Genomic DNA, 17,659 nt, shown 5'->3' on the forward strand with positions numbered 1-17,659 from the left:
GATAAGAGTGCTTATATCATATTGTTCATTTATCTTGATTATGGAATAGCTGAATTATAATTATAACTTAAAATGGTATTGGGTGAAATTTTGCAGGACAGTTATGCTAATTGTAAAAGGGACTCATCTGACTGACTAGAAAGGTGACCATATCATTTACTGTCCAAACTTGGGTGCTATTAGAGAACAAAATAAGAGCTATGAGTAATTACATTTAGGACAACAGTAGTAAAGTGAGCATCTCCTGGGAAAGCCAGGCTATAAGTCATCCCAATCATAAGGGAATGATTTAGATATGTGTGGTATGTTATTCAAGAATAATTAGGCCTCAGTAGTGTCCATCAACTCTGCCTAGTGAATGTGTTTAGAATTAACAAGGACCTCTGACAAAATAATTAAAACTGGGTGGAACAAAGCTGGGGGTTTAACATTTTACTCTAAAAATAAGTTTCATCCAGTAGCTGGCTTTTAAGCTTGAATAAAACAAGATGTTCAGCTGGTTGAAAATCTGATTGAAAAATAGGAGACTATCAACAAGTTCTTTAGTAAAATATTTGAAATTAAAGCAGGAAGTCTTAGTTTATAGTCATGTTTGAATTCCTATTTACAAATTGAAAATTAAATTTTATGTACTTAAAGATATTTATCTGAAAAATGAAGGGTTTAATATATCACCTTTAAGATTCCTTCCAGCTTTACTAGTTTGTGATTTCAACTAACTCTTTATTTTCTGGGTGAATAAGAAGATCCTGGGAGACACTGGAGCTTCTGAGACAGGGAATTTATGGGGAAGGAACATAGGCAAAGTGAAAAAAGGAAAGTTCAAGTACTGTGGGATCCTTTATATTCTGCCATTGCATCATATTCATTTTTCAATTCAGTCATGTTGAACTACTTGAAATTCTCAGCACACCTCTTATTCATCCATGCAGTCTGTTTCCCGTGTTAAGAATGTTCTTCGCTCTTCATTCTCTTTAACTTTAGTTATATCTAACTCCTATTCATCCTTCAAACATTGATCTTTTAATCTCAGTTTGAACCCTTTCACTGTAACCCCGCAGGCCTTTGGGCATAACTACATCATAACACTTTTCACAAACTCTGTTATAATTGTTCATTCATTTTACTTTTATGCTGAACTCCAAGCTACATGAATTTTCTACCTCTGCATCTCTGGCAGCTAACTTAGTGATTCTCAAATAAAAGGCATCTCAAATAAACCGTCAATCGAATTATAAAAAGCAATTATTCCTTCTTCAAATAGAAATAAATCTGTAACAACAGAAAAAATGAAATCTTCCTGTAGATGCCTAAATAAGATATCCATCACATAAATTATCATATATGTAAATCAACATGAAAATAAGTTGAGTTTGGACTGTATCCTGTGCTTTATTTTATAGAAATCCTTGGGATTTATGCCACTGGAGCCACTTCAAGAAAAACACTTCATAAAGGCAAAAATGCACTTTTGTTGACCAAGACCCTGTGTTAGGCATAATAATTTAGAGACTAAATTGACATAAATGGCTTCCAAGATGGTCTACACTACACTAAATTTTGGTCTATAGTGTTTTCCAGATGTTTCATAGAGTTTTAAAAAAATCTGTTTTACCTTGTGCTATGTCTTCATATCCTCTAAAGAAGCATTCCATTTACTTTATCACTTTTTATACGTGTGACGTGCTCGCACACAGGTTTCTTGGTGACTGCAGCAGCAGCCTTAGCGTTTCATGCCCGTCTCTGGTGTCCACGCTGATGGCCGCGGCTCTGGAGCTGGTTTAGGTGGTGCTCTGAAACCCCTCTCCTCGCACAGGCAGCCAACCCCAGTCCTCTCCTTGGGATCCGACCTCCGAAGCCCGAGCCTCAGCTCCCAGCCCCACCCGCCCCAGCGGGTGAGCAGACAAGCCTCTCGGGCTGGTGAGTGCTGGTCGGCACCGATCCTCTGTGCAGGAATCTCTCCGCTTTGCCCTCTACACCCCTGTGGCTGCGCTCTCCTCCGTGGCTCTGAAGCTTCCTGCCCACACACCCCCCATCTCTGCCAGTGAAGGGGCTTCCTAGTGTGTGGAAACCTTTCCTCCTTCACAGCTCCCTCCCACAGGTGCAGGTCCCATCCCTGTTCTTTTGTCTCTGTTTTTTCTTTTTTCTTTGCCCTGCCCAGGTATGTGGGGAGTTTCTTGCCCAAAAGGCAAGGTGTTCTGTAGGAGTTGTTCCCCATGTAGTTGTATTTCTGATGTATTTGTGGGGAGGAAGGTGATCTCCACGTCTTACTCCTCTGCCATTTTGAAGGTCTCTCCCACAACATTTTAAATATACCGTAGCATATTTAAATATGTAATATCATCATGGATTCTTTGCATATCAAGAAATAATAAATGATGCATGCAATATTTATTGAATTATATAAAAACATCTGTCGGGATTAAATTTAATAATAATTTTGTCACAAGACAACTAAATAACAAGCACACAATTGAAAAACTAAAAACAAAATAAAATGAGTAAGATGTTACATTTGTAAAAAATAAAAAAGAACTGATGTTAGCATCAAAAAAATGGCTTTTTATGCTAGTATAGATGATTTGGATGTAGGTTTATGTGAATCATAATATTTTTTCATTTTATCCAAATGTGGAAAAATCATGGAGATGTTACCCAAAGGAAAATTCCACATGGGGCAATAGAAGATGTGAATTTGTCCCTGAGAGAATACAAAACAGAAAGAAGGTAGTTGAATTTAGAAGGGTGAAACAGGATAATAAGAGTGTGTTTAGCAAATGGTAATGATTTTTCAAACCTTTTCCAAGATTTGATATTCAGTAAAAAAAATTGCTTAGAAATAATATAAAACTGGCAAACTTATTAAAATAAATTTCATGTTATTTGGTTGTTGTTGGCAGTGGTGGTGGTGACTAATCAATTTCAGATTTTTGAAATGATTTACATTTTTATACTATGTATGTATGTATGTATGTATTTAAAATGAAGACATTCTCTAAGCCATTGGGATGAGAAGACTTTGAAGTATATGTAAAATTATATATATATATATATATATTTTTTTTTTTTTTTTAATTTGAGAGCATGATGAACTTTAAAATCCAAATGCTTACTGGCAATTCTGTGTATAAAATTGAAAGAGCAATTTCTTATAGAATGGAGGTATTTATGTTTATGTGTCTTAGTGAAACTGTGAGAACAGTATTGTACAATGTATGTGGCATTGTTCATTGATTTCACTTTTGCCACAGAGTAAAGAGCTTTTCTCTTGCCAGCAGGAGCACTCAGACTACAGACACATGAAAACGAAAAATGGAAAACAATAAATTTAAATGAAGCATTTCTGTAACATTTTGCTTGTTGCTTTGTCACCGTTTTTGCAGTCACACACTCATGACAAATGATAGTTTCACTGCAGCAATGGAGTGCAATTGTTTTTTTTAAAAGTCAGTCCTCTAGAGAGTAAACTTTTAAGCCATGAGTCGAAGAAGAATTGAGAAGAAAACATGTACATATTGTTTTTTTGATATAATAAAGATGTTTAAACTATTCCACTGTTTAGGAAACTTTTCAGTAGAACTTGTTTTGAAAAGTTATTATATAATAGTTCAGTAAGGTAATTCCTTTTCTTGTTGCCAGGAAAAATTGACAATGACTTGGAAATGGGCAAAATAGAATTCAAGTGTCTTTTGAGTGGCATGCTTGCACTGTTTAACAGACTTACTGGAGATACTGGATTCCATAGGGGTGTGTAGCTAGCTATGTCTTCAATCAACAACTGAACAACTCTGTAAATAGAAGTTAACTTGTAGAAAACAGTAATGCTTACAGCAATGCAGATGATTCTTGTTCATGGTGATGGAAATGAATTTTGTCCTGTAGAGAATAAAAATCTCTGTAATTAAAATCTCATTTGAATTGGTTGTAATGTCTATTGGCTCACTCATTAATTATTGAGTTGACTGAACTATTTTACAAGTGTTCATTTATATTTGTGTGTGAATCATAAATTTATTCTTTTTGAAAATTATACTTTACTGCTATTATTAAGTGAATTAATGACTGGAAGAACCAGAATATACAAAGTTAAAGAGGGAAAGTTGGTCTTAACATGTGTTCAGATACTTGGGTTGTCATTATCATATTGTTTTGGGCTCACTGATGCTCTCTTCTCTCTGTGAAGATTTTGTTTTTACTTAACCGATATAAGGCAGACTTGTAAATTTTAGAATTCAGGCATGAATTCTAGGGTGATTGAATTCACTTTGTAAAGATTTAGAACTGTTTAGGATGGAGGTGCCAGAAACCTGGAAGAAAATGGGAGAAAGGATGACTTCCTTGGGATAAAATCATGGCAGTGTTCTTTTTAGTGCCTTCATCCTCTCCATTCTGTTTTGTTTGTGGCTGCCAGAATAATTAAAGGAGCAGGGAAGTAGTTTCTCTTACTATCTTGCTTTTAAGCTTTGCACTCAGGTTGATTAATGCTTTCTTTACACTTGCATTGGGCTGTTCTACATTTCCTTTGTAAGTAATGCTAATTAGATTGAACAAGCAGTAAGTGCTTGCAGAGCTGGTGTTTGAGCCATAATAACTCCTGGGAGATCACGATTCTTCTGGATGAAATTAAATAGAAAAAGCTAGGATGCAAAGTCATTTTCATTCACTCATCACTTTAGTAAATATCAATTGAGAATCAACTATGCACACTCTAGCTATCTGAGCAGCAGAATGTCAAGGATAAAAGTTGGGAGCCTTACAAATGACTACAGCTTGGACCAGGATATTTGCAGAGGAAGTAGTGAGGAGTGGACAATGAGTTGGATGCACTATTTGAGAGATAGGAATCAATGTTTTTAAAAAATTTTTGGCCTGAAGAACTAGGGAAATGGAGCTGTTTTCTCTTCTTGGATAAGGCATACTGTTGCCAGAGAAATTTTCTTAAGGGGTGGGTAGAATTAGGAGTTTGATTGTGAGAATACTGAGTGGGAATTGCCTATGAATGTTCAAGTGAAAATGCTGAGTGTGTACTTGGATGTAAAAGTCAAGTTCAGGGATGAGTCAGCAATATTGAATGGGTTTTGTGTTACTGAGTTATAATTAACATATAATATGGTGCATAATTTTTAAGCTATTTGAGCTTTGACAGTTGTACATATCTCTGTATTCAACATGGATAACAAATTTTAGAAACTTTCCACTACTACAAATAGTTCCTTAATGCTCATAATTTAATGCTCATTAAATTATTGCCAAGGTCCTTCAGCCTCACCCCTGAGGCAATTACTATCACCATGGACTTGTTTTGCCTATTCTACAGCTTCACAAAAGTACAATTATGCAGTGTGTATTCTTAGTCTTTGATTTATTTGCAGTATAATGGCTGTAAGATATTTTTATATTATAACATTTATAAATCATATTTGTATATGGGAACCTATTTGAAGATCACAGCTCTGCAAGAAATATCTTATATTTTGCTGCAAGAATTCTACATAAACAACAGATCAAAAAATTTATTAGCTTAAAACAGACATGTATTTTTCACTCATGGGTCAGTAGGTTGTATGGCATACTACTTGGCTCAGCTGAGCTTGACTAGACTTGGGTTTAAGTCCACTGTATAGATTTGCTTTTTGGGGAACAAGGCAAAGAGCAGTAACTACATGAAGCAGTCACAATCTTCTTATGGTAGACTGCAGGAGGGCAAGAAAGCTCATAGAAACTTGGAACTCATGTATTTTCATGTCTTCCCACATGTCCTTGGCTGAAGCAAGTTACTTGGCCAAACACAAAGTTAAGGAAATGTGAGGAAGGGGGAAATGTAGTCCTCTCAAGGTATTAAAGAGAAAGGGGAGTGAATAGTTGTGGAAAACTAATACAATCTCACAAGCGATCAGGGTAAGATACATTAATCATTATTCATATTAAGCAGAAAAACAGCATTCAGCTCAGAGGTCTACAAGGCCACCATCACCCTGATATCAAAACCAGAGAAATATACTACAAAAAAAGAAAATTACAGGCCAATATCACTGATGAACATAGATACCAAAATCCTCAACCAAATACTAGCAAACAGAATCCTACAGCACATTAAAAGATCATACATCATGATCAAGTGGGTTTTATCCCAGGAATGCAAGGATTCTTCAATATACACAAATCAATCAATGTGATAAATCATATTAACAAATTGAAAGAGAAAAACCATATGATCATCTCAATAGATGCAGAAAAAGCTTTTGACAAAATTCAACACCCATTTATGATAAAAACCCTCCAGAAAATTGGCATAGAGGGATCTTACCTAACATAATAAAGGCCATATATGACAAACCCACAGCCAACATCATTCTCAATGGTGAAAAATTGAAACATTTCCACTAAGATCAGGAAGAAGACAAGGTTGCCCACTCTCACCACTTATTCAACATAGATTTGAAAGTTTTAGTCACAGCAATCAGAGAAGAAAAAGAAGTAAAAGGAATCCAACTCAGAAAAGAAGAAGTAAAACTGTCACTGTTTGCAGATGACATGATACTATACATAGAAAATCCGAAAGATGCTACCAGAAAACTACTACAGCTAATAAATGAGTTTGGAAAAGTAGCAGGATACAAAATTAATTCAGAGAAATCTCTTGCATTCCTATAAACTAACAATGAAAAATCTGAATGAGATATTAAGGAAACACTTCCATTTACCATTGCAACAAAAATAATAAAATGCCTAGGAATAAACCTACCTATGGAGAAAAAAGACCTGTAGGCAGAAAACTATAAGACACTGATGAAAGAAATTAAAGATGATAAAAACAGATGGAGAGATACCATGTTCTTGGATTGGAAGAATCAATGTTGTGAAAATAACTATATGACCCAAAACAATCTACAGATTCAATGCAATCTCTGCCAAACTACCAATGGCATTTTTCACAGAACTAGAACAAAAAAATTCACAATTTGTATGGAAACACAAAAGACCCCGAATAACAAAAAGAATCTTGAGAAAGAAAAACAGAGCCAGAGAAATCAGACTCCCTGACTTCAGACTACACTACAAAGCTACAGTAATCAAGACAGTATGGTACTGGCACAAAAACAGAAATATACATCAATGGAACAGGACAGGAAGCCCAGAGATAAACTCACACACATATGGACTCCTTATTTTTAATAAAAGACTATACAATAGATAAATGACAGCCTCTTCAATAAGTGGGGCTGGGAAAACTGGACAGCTACATGTAAAACAATGAAATTAGAACACTCCCTAACACCATACACAAAAATAAACTCAAAATGGATTAAAGACCTAAATGTAAGGCCAGAGCGTATAAATCTCTTAGAGTAAAACATAGGCAGAACACTCTACGATATAAATCACAGCAAGATCCTTTTTGACCCCCCTCACAGAGAAATGGAAATAAAAACAAAAGTAAACAAATGGGACCCAATGAAACTTTAAAGCTTTTGCACAGCAAAGGAAACCACAGACTAGACGAAAAGAAAACCCTCAGAATGGGAGAAAATATTTGGAAACGAAGCAACTGACAAAGGATTAATCTCCAAAATATACAAGCAGCTCATGCAGCTCAATACCAAAAAAACCAACAACCCAATCCAAAAATGGGCAGAAGACCTAAATAGACAATTCTCCAAAGAAGATATACAGATTGCCAGCAAATACGTGAAAGGATGCTCAACAACACTAATCATTAGAGTAATGCAAATCAAAACTACAATGAGGTATCACCTCACACTGGTCAGAATGGCCATCATCAAAAATTTACAAACAATAAATGCTGTAGAGGGTGTGGAGAAAAGGGAACCCTCTTGCACTCTTGGTGGGAATGTAAATTGATATAGCCACTACAGAGAACAGTATGGAGGTTCCTTAAAAAACTAAAAAATAGAACTACCGTATGACCCAGCAATCCCACTACTGGGCATACACCCTGAGAAAACCATAATTCACAAAGAGTCATTTAACACAATGTTTATTGCAGCTCTATTAACAATAGCCAGGATATGGAAGCAACCTAAGTGTCCATCAACAGATGAATGGATAAAGAAGACATAGCACATATACACAATGGAATACTACTCAGTCATGAAAAGAAACAAAACTCAGTTATTTGTAGTGAGGTGGATGGATCTATTGTCTGTCATACAGAGTGAAGTAAGTCAGAAAGAGAAAATCAAATACTGTATGCTAACACATATATATGGAATCTATAAAAAAGAAATGGTTCTGATGAACCTAGGGTCAGGACAGGAATAAAGATGCAGATGTAGAGAATGGATTTGAGGACAAGGGGAGGGGGAAGGGTAAGCTGGGACAAAGTGAGAGAGTAACATTTACATATATACACTACCAAATGTAAAATAGATAGCTAGTGGGAAGCAGCCACATAGCACAGGGTGATCAGCTTGGTGCCTTGTATCCACCTAGAGGGGTGGCATAGGGAGAGTGGGAGGGAGATGCCAGAGGGAGGAGATATGGGGATATTTGTATATGTTCAGCTGATTCACTTTGTTATAAAGCAGAAACTAACACACCATTGTAAAGCAATTATACTCCAATAAAGATTTTAAAAAATAAAAAATTTAAAAAAGTAAAATATTACGTACAGTTACACACATGCATTCCCATGTAAGTAAAAGCAGATGTCCAGGAAGATGAGACACTCTGAATGCCAGTGATTATAAAATCTATATGTGTTTGTACTATTCCATATTAAAATAATTGCTTTTTTAAAGTATACATGATTAAAACCTAGGATCCTATGGAAAAAAAAATTAAAATTTTCTATTAGTAACATTAAACCTGGTAGAGTTCCCATTCCTCCTAGTACCTTGTGTTGTGAAGAAAACTGATCACTGATGTGAGACAGCAAAGAAAGCAAAACAATTTGCAGGCATCAAAATAAATGAGATATTTTGAAGGACTTGTCTTTATAAAGTGTTCACCTTTAAAGTAATCAAAATGTAACATTTTTGAGACGATGGAGAACTAACTTCAGTTTGGAGGATGGCATAATTTGTAAGAAAATAGATAACTTTCAAGATATGACTTGAAAGTTATGGGTAAAAATATTTTGTGTGTGTTTTTTAGCTGTGCAAAAGGCATGTCTTAGGGATTCCCTGGTGGCGCTGTGGTTGAGAGTCCACCTGCCGATGCAGGGGACACAGGTTCGTGCCCCGGTCGGGGAAAATCCCACATGCCGCAGAGCAGCTAGGCCCGTGAGCCATGGCCGATGAGCCTGCGCGTCCGAAGCCTGTGCTCGCAACGGGAGAGGCCACAACAGTGAGACAAAAAAAAAAAAGAAAAAGGCATGTCTTAGCTGACTAGCCATAGAATAAAAATTTTCCTCATAAATGTACTTTTCTTCATTTAAATGCTAATATTAGCAAAAGGTTAAAACAAATCAGTTCTTCTAATTGAAACATTTAACTTAGAGACTAACAATCCCTTTATCTGCAGAAGCTATGAGGCATTTTTCTTCAAACTTCAGTGATATCCAAGTGAAAAGTAATGCAACAATTTTACTTGGCTCTGTGTCAATGTATTTTATATTTCTTTTGATGCTATTTAAAAACAAATAAATATAACAATAGATACAAACATTATTAAATTTTAACAATAAAATTATAAGCTAGATACAAATGATTCTTAAAAAACAATAAAATTCAATAGCATACATAGTTTAATGTGACAGACCTTGTTTTTCCTAAAACCAGTTGACCAACTTCTAATGTGAAGTTTAAAAATACAAACAGTAGCATCAGGTTCAGGTCTAGATTTATTCTGATTCTTCATTTTGACTTTAGTAAAATGTAACATAAGTATACTTAAGTATACTGTGCAAAACATTCTAATAACTTGAAAATATACTTGCTAACTCAGGATAATTCCAATTTACATTTAGCCAAAATAATATGGGAACAACTTCCTGGGAATGACTTTCAAAGGCTTATTTTAACAAGGTATCTCTAAAAACTGTCTCACTCACCTAAAATTTAAATTTAGCTCTCTGGCTTTACCAAAAATGGATATACAATGTATACTGATAGAATCAGGGACATAGCATTTACTCATTTTACACTGACCAGGATTCTTATTGCCAATGAATTTTAGCAAGTTAGTATTAAAGAGATATGACTGACATATTACTTTTGCTAGTCATGTAAATTGAGTATTGATGGTGATAGAATTGATTTCTTTAAATTTGATACACCTATTGGGGTTCAGGATGCATTGCTCCTGAAATATGGTGCTTTGGCATATTGAAGATTTTAAGGAATACTAGCAACAGCAGGTGAAGGGCTCTCTAAACTCCCCTTTCTCCCCTGAAGCAGATCATAGGACCTTCATGTAAGAGGAGACTTCATATCCAGAGGAAAGTAACATTTTCATCTGCAAAGATGGAAAGACACTAAGAGGAATCTGAATGAACAGGCCTTGCTAAGTTTTCCCCAGTTTACTACCCTTGGCTCATACCCTTTGTGCTATCGTGTTTTCCCACAGCTCTCCACTTTTCATCAAACACAGTATAAAATCATCAGACTTAATCATTTCTTCTAAGTCTTCATTTCCTTATGAAGGTCCCCATATCACATAAAACTTCTATTAAGAAGTTTTAAAATACATTTTTATGTGTTTCTCCTGTTGATTTGTCTTTGTCAGTCTAATTTTCAGGCTCAGCCAGGGATTCTAAGGGAGTTAAGGAAATTTTTTTCTCCCCTACATGCGTTTTTTCCTAGACATGATATAATGGCTTAATTTTTCCACTGTTTTTCTCTATTTGAACTATTGAACTAACTACAGTTTCATGGAGGGTCTTTGGATCTATGCATGCTGTAAAAATGATGATAATCATCCACTGAATAATTCCTTTAGATACTAAATGATTCAATACTTATCCCAATAATAAGTATGTAAAATATGCTTATAATAGATGATCTTTGAAATACAAATAAAAGGTTTTCATAGATTCTTGTACAGAACTCACTACACTCTGAAAATATGTTTCCCCAGCAGCCCTAAATATCTAGTTAGAGAATTACTCCTATGAGGAAATACTACATGGGCACAGATGAGTCTCATATGAGTTACCATATTGAATTGTTGACAGTTGAGGTAGGGAAAGGATGACGAGATCAAGAGCACAAGACACTAGCTAAGAAATTATAGATTAGTTTGAATTCAGGGTGGAGAATCACATGTGTCACAGAAGAATCTCTGGGAAATCAGGGGAAAGCTTTAGAATTTGGGGCATGCAGAGGACTGTAGACCAAGAAGAAAAAAGAGTAAAGAAAGTAATGGGAAAGATAAGGGGAAAATTATCATTAAACCTAGGATAGGCTCTGGAGATTACCCAATTGCTCATTACTTGAGTGTGATCCTGAGAAAAAGCAAGGACATAAGTATTTTTTGGAGTTAATTTCTTTACTAAGTAGAAATTATATTTTAAAGAATCAGCAACTCTCAGCTTTTGCTCTTTCTTCCTGATAGAATCAAATCTATTTATTCTCTGCATGCCTACAACAATACTTTATAATGATGGAAATCAGCTGAATTATGTAGACTTAATTAAGTATAAGCATAATTAAATGGAAAAAAAGAATCCCTAAAATAGCTTTTAACATCTCAGTTAAAAAGGAAGACAGTATTCAGGTCGATGTTTTTGACTGGAGCTATATTAATAAATTATTGAGCTTCAAAAGTTATTTGACCCTCTGTCTTCCTTTAATCAGGTTCTAAAAGGATAGGTTGTAGGCACGGGGCATAGAAAATAAGTATATAAGGAAGTGTTTCAGAAAGAAGAAGAAAACAATCCTAAATTACAAAAGACATAAGTAATTTTGAAGCCCTGGGTCATTTGTTTGAAAAAACAAAGGTTATAAATTAAAGAAATGAATACACTATTTCTTTTCATGAGTTGTTTTTTCTTTTTAAATTTCAGACTTTCATCTACATTATAATATTAAAATAAAAATTAAAAATTTCTATACATATTTTCTCATAAATTTGGAAGGAAGAATTGTGGACATAAGATTAGTTGTGTTTCCACTACTCTCTGGAAATGAAACTTTTCTCTTTTATATGTCACCCAAGAGTTCACATTGAATTCTTCTGGGCGTGGATAACCATCTTTTCCAAACCTCTGAATACAAATGAAAAAGTTCCTGGCAGGGGACTCTGAGTGGCTACTAATTGGCACTCTTGATCTTCTCTTGGCCCTCTACTGAGTACCTCCTATGTTTTTCTCACACAAATTATGTGGACAAATATCTGTAACTCAGTAATAGTACAGCTAATATCAAAATTCAAAAAGCTGGACAAACACTAGACCAAGTCTATTTATTCAAAAGTCTCTCAAATAGCTAAGGAGCTGGAGTTACATTAGAGATTAGCACTATCTTCCATAAAATCCTAATGTTTATGAGGTTACAATTTCATTGACTTTCATAAAATCCTTCTACTGATAATAAAGCAGAATATAACTTTTAGCCCTTAAAAAAATCATCTTACATCTAACAGTGAAAATGTTTCCCATAAAGTGGGTGAGCCTAGTAAACATGTAAAGTGGGCACTGACTGGGGTGATCATGGAAGTTCGGTTTTAAGGTAACGGCTTCTGCCCTTATCTTCCCTGTTTTAGAGAATCATTCCCAAGAGGGAGTTTCTATTAAACATTTCTGGTTTTAGTGCTTCTGATGATTACTTCTATAATTGTACAATTGTATAATGTGAATTAAATTGTGTACTTGATTCATTAAATGTTGAAAACCTCCTATGCCTTTCCATAAAAAAGCTGAAAATTCAGCACACATACTTGCTCATTCTTCTACCTTCACATTTATATTCAGGAGGGAAGCAATATACAACAATGGTGAGGTGTGTAGGTTCTAGATTAAATTGTTTAGGTTTTCGTTTCTATTACATTTATTAACTTGGCGACTTTGGACAGCACCATATACAGAAAGTTTATTTTCTTTATAATAGTCATATATATATAGTACTTACTTACCTTAAAGGGTTATTATCACGATTAACTGAGTAAATATATCTCAAACACACAGAACAGGGCCTGACATATACTAAGCTACTAAGCACTCAGTAACTGTTAGTTATTATTTTTGTATTACTCCCATCACTTTTCTTGTATACAGAAGCGCGCGCTCTCTCTCTCTTTATATATATACACATACACACACACACACACACACACACACACACATATGTATGTATGTATGTATAAACTTGGCAATTGTAATTTACTTGGGGCTTTTAAAAAACAAATGATCAAATCCTAGTGGTTATGACACAGCAATTTTTCAGAGCCTCCATTGCTAAGACTCTGGTCCAAGCCACCATTATCTCTCACTTGGATAATCACAAAATGTTTTCTATCTGATAAATGCTTCTAGTATTGTCTACCCCATCTTTATCAAAAGCTAAAGTGATTTTTTTAATGTAAAGGCTCACCCATTTCCAATAAAATTCCATCTTACTTGAAATAAATACCCCAATATTTACATTTGCATAAAATAACCTATAAAATCTAAGCACTTTCTCATAGCATGTCTGATCTCTTTTTATACTGTCTCCCCAATCATGCTCATTTAATTCTAGCTATTTTGGCACCATTCCTATTCCTGGAGCACACCAGACAAGCTTAAAACTCAAGGATTTCCTCTTGCTGTTTTCTCTGCCTGAAACACATTTTCACATTTATACTTTCCCCAAATATATACATGATTCACACTTTTCTTCCTACAAATTTTTTGCTTGATTGTTTGTTTTTAAATGCCAACTTCCTGGTGAGATTTTCTTTACCATTCTATTTAAAATTTTTCTAAACAATAAAATCAATAAGCTTCTAACCAGAATAACTAAGACAAATGAGAGGGCATGTATTACTGATGCCAAAAATGAAATAGGGGACATCACAACAGATCCCAAGGGCAGAAAAAGGATAATCAAGGAATACTATAAAAAACTCTATGCCCTAAAATTTGATAACATGGATGAAATTAAACAATTTCTTGAAAGACACACCTGCCAAAACTTACACAAGAAGAAATAATCTGAATAAGACTTTATCAAATATAAAAATGAATCAATAATTAATAACCTTCCAAAACAGAAAGCACTAGCCTCAGATAAAAAGTGAATTCCACTTAAAGAAAGAAATTACACCACTTCTCTATAATCTCTTTCAAAAGACAGAAGCTGAAGGCCAGCACTACCTTAATACCAAGACGAGACAAAGATATTACAAGAAAGCTACAAACCAATACCTCTCAGGAACATAGGTGCAAAAATTGTCAACAAAATGTTCCCAAATTGAATCCAACAATGTATAAAATGAATTATACACCATGACCAAGTAGGATTTATTCCAGGTATGCAAGGCTAGTTCACATTCCAAAAGGCAGTTAATATAATCCATCACATCAAAAGGCAAAAAAACAAAACAAAACAAAACAAAACAAAAACTCACATGATATCAATAGATGTAGAAAAAGTATTCAATATTTGACAAAATTCCAACACTAATATATGATAAAAGCTCTAAGTAAACTAGAAGTAGAAGGGAACTTCCTCAATTTGATAAAGAATAACTATTAAAGAAACGTTTAGCTAATAGCATACTAATGATGAAAAACTTGAAGCTTTCCCACAGAGATTAAAAACAAGACAAGAATGTCCACTCTCACCACTGCTTTTCAACCCTGTACTGGAAGTCCTAGGTAATGCAGTAAGACAAGAAAATAAAGTAAATGGCACTGAGAAGGAAAAAATAAAACTGTTTTTGCTTTCAGATGACATGATTGAAAAGTTGAAAATCTGAAAGAACAGAAAAAATAAACCTCAGAAACTAATGAGCAATTATAGGACAGTTATAGGATACAACATTAATATATAAAAGTCAATCACTTTCCTATATATCAGCAATAAACAAGTGTAATTTAAAATTTAAAACACAATACCATTTACATTAGCAATATAAATCTAACAAAATATGTTTAAGAACTATATGAGAAAAACTACAGAACTCTGATGAAAGAAATCAAAGAACTAAGCAAATGGAGAGATCTTTAATGCTTGTGAATAAGAAGTCTCAATATTGTCAAGATGGCAGTTCTTCCCAACTTGATGTATAGATTCATTGCAATCCCAATCAAAACTCCAGCAAGTTACTTTGTGAATATTGACAATTTTATTCTAAAATTTATATGCAGAGCTAAAAGACCCAGAATAGCAAATGGAAGGAGAAAAACAAAGTTGGAGGACTGATACTTCCAGATATTGACTTATTATAAAGCTACAATAATCAAGACAGCTTAGTATTGACAAAAACGTAGATGGCTAGATCAATGGAACATAATAGAAAGACCAGAAATAGAATATATAAATATAGTCAACTTATCTTTGACAATGGAGCAAAAGCAATACAATGGAACAAAGATAGTCTTTTCAACTGGATATGAACATGCAAAAAAAATTGAACCTAGACAAAGACCTTACACCCTTCACAAAAAATCAACTAAAAATAGATTACAAACATGAATGTAAAACATTAAACTATAAAACTCCGAGAGGATAACATAAGAGAAAGTCTAGGTGACCTTGGGTTTGATGATGATTTTTGAGATACAACACCAAACACACAATCAATGGAAGAAATAATTAAGTTGGACTTTATTAAAATTAAATTTTCTTCTCTGTGAAGGACAATAGAATTAAAAGATAAACCACAAACTGGGAGAAAATATTTGCAAAAGATGTATCTGATAAATGTTATCCAAAATAAAAAAGTAACTCATAACTCAACAATAAAAAAGCAATTAAAAAGTGGGCCAATGACCTTAACAGACGCTTCAAAATAAAGTTATACAAATGGCAAATAAACTTAGAAAAAGGTACTTCATATTATTTGTCATCATGGAAATGTAAATTAAAACAATGAGATACCATTACACACCTATTAACACTACACACCTTTGGCAAAATTCAGAATACTGACAACACCAAATACTGTAGAGAGTATGGAATAACCAAAACTCTCATTATTTCTGGTGGGAACGCAAAATGGTACAGTTACTTTGGAGGACAGTTTGGCAGTTTCTTGTAAAACTAAACATACTCTTATACGAAATTGTGCTGTTTGGTATTTACCCAAATGAAATGAAAACTTATATCCACATACAAACCTGCACAGGGTATTTATCCACATACAAACCTGCACAGGGATATTTATACCAGCTTTATTCATAATCACCAAAACTTGGAAGCAGTCAAGATGTCCTTTAGTAGATGAATGGATAAATACATTGAATTATACCCAGACAATGGAATAATATTGTGCTCAAAAGAAATGAGCTATCTAGCCATGAAAAGACATGGAGAATGAAGTAAGGCATTCTGAAATATCTACATGCTGTACGTTTCTAACTACATGACATTCTGGAAAAGGCAAAGCTATGTAGACAGTAAAAAGATCAGCAGTTGCCAAGGGACGGGGGGAGAATGGGATGAAAAGGCAAAGCACAGAAGGTTTTTAGACCAGTAGCAACACTATGTATGATATTATAATTACCTGGTGAATACATGTAATTACATATTAGTCCAAATCCATATAATGTGCAATACCAAGAGTCAACCCCAATGTAAACTATGGACTTTGGGTGATAATAATGTGTAAATTGAGGTTAATCTATTAGTTACCAATTGTAACAAATGTACAACTCTGGTGGAGGATATTGGTAATAAGAAAGGCTATGCATGTGTAGTGAGGGCAGTGGGTACATGGGAAATCTCTGTCCTGTTTGTCTGTCTGTCTGTCTCTGTCTCTCTTCCAATGAAATCATACCAAGGAACATAGACAAATAAATTAAATATCAGCAGAGCTCCTCTTGGTGAAGTGTGATGAAGAAACTAAAATTTTACTTACTTTTATCAAATCCCACAACCCCCACCATCCAAGAAACTCTTAAAATAACCCTGTGCTATCTAGTGCTTCCCCCAAACAGTCCAGGAACAATTAACTTAAGCAACATTTAAGCTTTAAGTAAGAGCTGTGTGGTATTATTTATGACATAAAATCCTCCATAGTTATAATGATTACTTTTCTGAGGCCTACTACAAGTTAAGATATCTGACTTTATACTATTTCTATCTACTGGACATCTCCATACCTAGAACAACACATACATTCTCACCAAAGCTACTCCTTTACATATTATCTCAGCTAATGTTCCCCAAATCCTAAATGCTCATGTTCAAGTTCTTTCTTTTTTCATGTAGTCTACTATTGAAACCATATACAAGCCTTTGTGTCCCTGTCCTTTGAAGTAACAGGCTTTTGCTTTAGTCTCCCAGGCCTCCCTTGAGTCTCTAAAGGCCGACTCAAGAGTTAATGATTAGGAAATGTAAAGGTGTAGAAACAAAAATTAGCTGTTGGGCTGGGAAACTGGTAAAATTTAGACTATAAATCTGTCACATAGCAGAATCACCAAACACACAGTTCCTTGAAAGATATAGATAAACTCCTGACACACACTCCTAAGTTGTTTTTACAGGAAGCAGACCTCCACCAGATGAAAACTATGGACTGCAAGAACATAGACCCTAAACTGGTTGAAACC

The sequence above is a fragment of the Aethalodelphis obliquidens genome, unplaced genomic scaffold (genome assembly GCF_003676395.1).
Source record: "Aethalodelphis obliquidens isolate GAN/ISIS:26980383/991018 unplaced genomic scaffold, ASM367639v1 scaffold1, whole genome shotgun sequence".
Taxonomy (NCBI): Eukaryota; Metazoa; Chordata; class Mammalia; order Artiodactyla; family Delphinidae; genus Aethalodelphis; species Aethalodelphis obliquidens.